The sequence below is a fragment of the Nyctereutes procyonoides genome, unplaced genomic scaffold (genome assembly GCF_905146905.1).
Source record: "Nyctereutes procyonoides isolate TBG_1078 unplaced genomic scaffold, NYPRO_anot_genome, whole genome shotgun sequence".
Lineage (NCBI taxonomy): Eukaryota > Metazoa > Chordata > Mammalia > Carnivora > Canidae > Nyctereutes > Nyctereutes procyonoides.
Window position 1 is genome coordinate 36177998 of NW_026575121.1, and position 5499 is coordinate 36183496.

A 5499-nucleotide genomic window follows, 5' to 3' on the forward strand; every position below is an offset into this window, starting at 1 on the left:
ATGCACACTCACAAAGTTTCCGCATCCATATGGACATATTTAAAACGCTTACAAGTAAATAACCAGTTGCATTTTGAGAGAGAGAGAGAGAGAAAAAAAAAGAAAGAAATCGCAGGTCTCTAAGGCCCTATGTGGATATTATCTGCAGGTAGCAGGCAGTTTCTCTTCTCTGGGTCACTGGTTCTGGTGGAGCACCCAGCTAGGGCTTTTCCCAGACAAGGAATCATCTGGTTCCTCAAACTTAGATGAAGCTTATAAAAACCAAGTTCTATAAACATTTGAGAAAGGAGAGAATATGAGAATGCTGCTTGTTGGAAAAGTCAGCTGCTCTGCTGACTTTTCTTAACAGAGTTGACACCTTTTCCATCAATATATTCTAAAATTGAAAAAAAATATATTCTAAAAATTGTGCGCATTTTAGGGTTTGAATTTATAGGATATTATTATTGTTTCATTTCTTCAGTTGAAGCAGAAATATGTTTACATCAGTTTCCCTTTTAATTAGGTCTTACTCAGTTGGACAGCTGTTAATGTGCCTGCTAATAATCTGAGTAAAAGATCCAGTATTCAAGGATGTGTGCATTTTGAAAAGGGTGGAGAGTTGAAGAATTCCAGGAAGGACTAGGGATGAGGAAATTCAGGGAAGTGTAGGGGAAAAATTTTTAGAAATTAGAAGCTAATTCTTAAGGTGAGACAGTTTTCATACCTCTATATAATATTTTCATATGATCAAATGTGTTGTCTTATGGTAAAATTTAGTAGGGGGACATAGATGAAGGTTCAGTTTGGTAGTGTGTGTGTTGGGTGGGGGGCTTTTCCAGACAATCTATTACACTTCTAAAACAATCCGATTCTTATTTAATTTATTCCGTTACCACATGTAGAAAGAGAAAGAGCTTAATATAAAACCATTTTACAGAAAAAAAAAATGCTATGCAGTTGAGAACTGCAGATGTACAGAAGTTAAACGGGAGGGATGGATATTTCTGTATCTTTGTAATAGGACTCAGGTCTGAAACTTCTTGGCCCCAGAAACCACCCTGTGAAAGGTAGGCAGCCTCTGGCAGTGTCTGTGATTGATAGAGGTAGGCAAGTTTCTGAAGGAGAGACAGAAAAATGCTGCCTGTTTAGGAAGAAAAATATTGATGGTAATCATCTAAAATCACACTATTAAACTTAATTGGTTACTTGTTTATTCAACTTGCTGAATAAATACTTTATGTGAAGAGACCCAAAGAACATATTTCAGTTGATTTTAAATGAACGGAATTGATTGAGGTAACAAGCAATTGATATTCAGATGTCTTCACTCCCTCACCCATTAAACTTTATATCTCTGTCCTCTGATGGCTTCTTGCCTCTGAAAGAGGCCATCACATTAGAAAATTTACAATTAGGATTTTCCTATCTTGATATGTTATGGTTTTTTTTTTTTTTTCAAATTTACCTTCCTCAAATAGTTTATTATCTCTGCACTCTAGGAAAAGGCATGTGGTAGTGCCAGATGAGCAACCAAATCTTAGAAGAAAATATTAAGGTAATATTACTTACATGAGATATTCAATACTAAACTGCAAGCAAAGAATATAGACACACGTGTAGTTCAGATGAAAATGCACCTTCATTAATGAGCTAATAAAATTTTTCTTAAAAATATTTTCGTAATAAATGTATTTCAGAGAAATAAAGCAGCCCAGAAAAGAACATCCATCCCTCCAAAGACTAACTCTTCAAGTATAACAGTAAATTTCTTGGTGGGAAATAAAAAAATATGGCGATGCGTATGCAATCTAAACATTTCTAATGCCTTGGGGGAACATTTCTTAGGCATGAACTCTTTTTAAAAGGGTTCTACTGTATCTATTTGAGCTCAAGTGAACTACTTCAATTGCTTTGCCTCTCATAACAGATGATCTCAGGAGCCTGAGATAAAGGATACTCCAGATGATGATGAGAATTGATAATATTTGCTCAGGGCTGTAGTTTTGTTTCTGGACTGTGACCAGAAGAATTTCAATTGTATCATTAAGTGTTCATATTTTCTTATCCTCCCTCAAACAGGTTCATCCCTTAAGTGACACAAGTTAGGTGTTCATATCATGGAATCATTAAGATTAAAAATGGAATTATCAATTTATTATCTATTTTCCCCGAGTGGCATCAAATTTCCGGATGTTTCCATATGTGCACTACATATTTAAGATGGAAGAGTAGAAAATATAGCAAACATTAATTTAAAATACTTTCATTCTTTATTTATTCTGTGCTATAAATTTAAAATTATTCAGTTTTCATTTTTAATTTTAAAAGGGATATTTTTTAAATTTAAGAAACACAAAATTATATATAGGAAGTCCATCTTTAGCCCTCTCTTATCCATGCTTTTCGTTCCAGAGGAAGCTATGGAAAACTTATGTATAGTGATTTTGATATTATTATTTTACTTTATAGATGTGGAAACTGAAATTGAGGAGTGTTGAGTAAGATTGAATAATAGCAGTTGACTTTGCCAAAAGTAACAATGGTACACATTCATGAACTAAACTTTTGTTCTTGCTCCTAAGTCCTCATTTGCTCTAAAAGCTGTTATTTTAATCTTTCTGTGGGTCAGCTTCCTTACTAGTAAATCAATTCATTGAAGTTTATGGAATTTTTTTGTCTCTTCAACTGTTTTTTCTGAATCCAAAATCTTTAAAATTTAATTTCAGAAAAGTCCCAATGTCTCTTGCTTCCTGAGACTTTTCACATTTGGACTTGGGATGTTTTATTAATATATTTGCATAATCACTAGGGCTTGAAACCGAGAATAAATGTAATAAGTCCTGTAGAATAGAATTCACTAGTGCTGAGTTTAATCTACTACTATCCTTTCCTATGTTTCACAAGATAAAGGAGTGGACATCTTCTCTGCTGTAAATTGTAAACTAAGAGATGAGAATATAAATCAATTACACCTATAAATTAACATGCTTAAAATGTAAGGTCTCCACCTATTTATTTATATTTTCTTTATGTATGATTGTAAATAATTTCCTAGGAGTGGAATATCAAGATAATTATCATATTACATGACTTCTTAAGGCAAAACCATAAAACATATTTTGAAAATATTTTTGTAGTTGCTTGACAAAAAGTAACCATTGTTTATAATGAGATAAACAGCAAAATAAGTAGAACACATAAAAATAATTTTACAGGGATGTGTAATTGGCTCAGTTAAGTAGCTGACTCTTGATTTCAGCTCATGTCAAGATCTCAGGTTGGTGAGATGGAGCCCCACTCTGGGCTCTGTGCTGAGCATGGAGCCTGCTTTAAGATTCACTCTCTCCCTCTGTGCCTCTCCCATCCTCTGCATGTGTGCATGCACTCTCTTTCTCTCTCTCTCTCTAAAAACATTTATATATATATATATAGTTAATATATATATTATATATACATATATATACTTTCACATTTTTACTTATGAAAGTATCACTTTTCATGTTTATATTACTTTAAATTTATATGGCTTTGGGTCATATGTTTGGCCATCTTTGATTGGAACTGATTTTCTCATAAAGTCTCATTGTCTAATAAAACTCACATGAATTTCTATTTTGGACATATTGGGGGAAACAGGGATCAAAAATATAAATTTGTATATGAGGAAATTCTAATTTATTTATTTTAAAAATTTTAACATAAATTAAGCAATCAAAGGTCTGCCTGAAAAGGGTAACACTCTTATGTATTGACTCATGAACAACCCATTGCACAGTTGAAAATCCACATATAACTTTTGAGTCTGGGATGCCGGGTGGCTCAGTGGTTGAGCATCTGCCTTTGGCTCAGAGGGTGATCCTGGAGTACTGGGATCGAGTCCCACATCAGGCTCCCTGCATGGAGCCTCTCCCTCTCTTTTTGTGTCTCTCATGAATAAATAAATAAGACCTTTAAAAAAAACCTTTTGACTCCCTCAAAACTTAATAGCCTACTGTTGACAAGACACCTTACCAATAACATAAATAGTTGATGAACACATATTCTGTGTATTATATGTATTATATACTGTGCCTTACCATAAAGTAAGCTAGAGAAAGGTTATTAAGAAGATCATAGAGAAGAGAGAATACATTTATAGTACTGTAGTGTATGTAACATAAAAAATCTGTATAATGCTGGGAGATGCAGTTCAAACCCAGGTTATTCAAGGGTCAACTGTACTACACTATATACTATACTACAATGAAATGAGGACTCATATTTGTATAATTGTTTATATTAATTTGTGCTTAAGTATAACCTGTTGATAATTGTTAAAAAATAAAATTCAACTGAGTAAATTGTAAAGATCATATTGGCTTTATTCAACCATTCATGCTTTGGGCAGCATACTATCTGGCAGATAGTGAAGTGCTCTGAGGAGCTCTACAAAATGAAAGACATTTATAGGTAGAAGGGAACAGAAAGAAGGAAATTATACTAGCAAAAATCAGATTTCTGGTGGCAAAGTCACTTTTCTTCAGGGTATGGCAGAGGTCTCTAGGGCAGATTACCTCACTAGTGGTGATTTAAGATTTCACTTCTGGAAGAGCCAAAACTAATTAAGTCTTAGTCTGGTGACATGGGGCTTAGCATAAGCAACTCTATTTTGGGTCTGTCATTTTGTTTTTAACAGAAGTTATTCTACTTTTTAAAATTTGTCTTACAAAATCCTGCAGATAATTATAGAAAAAGAATTCTGTTTTTGCTTCCTACAAAGTATGTATTACATTTTTAAGATAAGGCAATACACATATAGATTTTGTATAGATTTTGGAAAACACTGAAGACAACAGCAAAAGAATAAAATAAAATCTACAGAATTCCAACACCCAGAAATTAGTATAAATATACACACATACATTTTGTAATATACTTTTTGCACTTAACATTTATTTTTTTATTTTTATTTTTTTTTGCACTTAACATTTATTTGTGAACATTTCCATTGTTATTAAACAACCACTACTGTATTATATTACAGGTTGATCTCTTTGTATGACATAGAATAAATCTTTGAACTAATTTCACATTATTGGACATTTAATTCTTACTAAAATTTTTGCTCTCATAAATAAGCTGCAAAGAACAACCTGGTGCACAGATCACTGTGAACATCATTATTTGTCTTATTATAGATTTGTAGAAGTAGAATTGCCAGGTTAAAGTGTAGGAAAAATATCAAGGCTTTTGATACAAACTAATAAGCTACCTACTCAAAAATTTTGCCAATTTATAGTCCACCAGCAGTAGATGAGATTTGCTATTTCCTTAAACCTCTGCCAATACTACTTACTATTATTTAAAATATTTTCCCATCATCTCAGTACTTTTAAAGTGAAGCCAATGATGACCCATTTCCTTGAGCAAATAATTTTCAATTTATGATTATTTGTTGAGTATATTGTTTACCTTCACTCCTAGTCAAATTTTAAGATATGTTTTAGCTTAAAATTGCTTCTGTGAATCCTTTCCAGA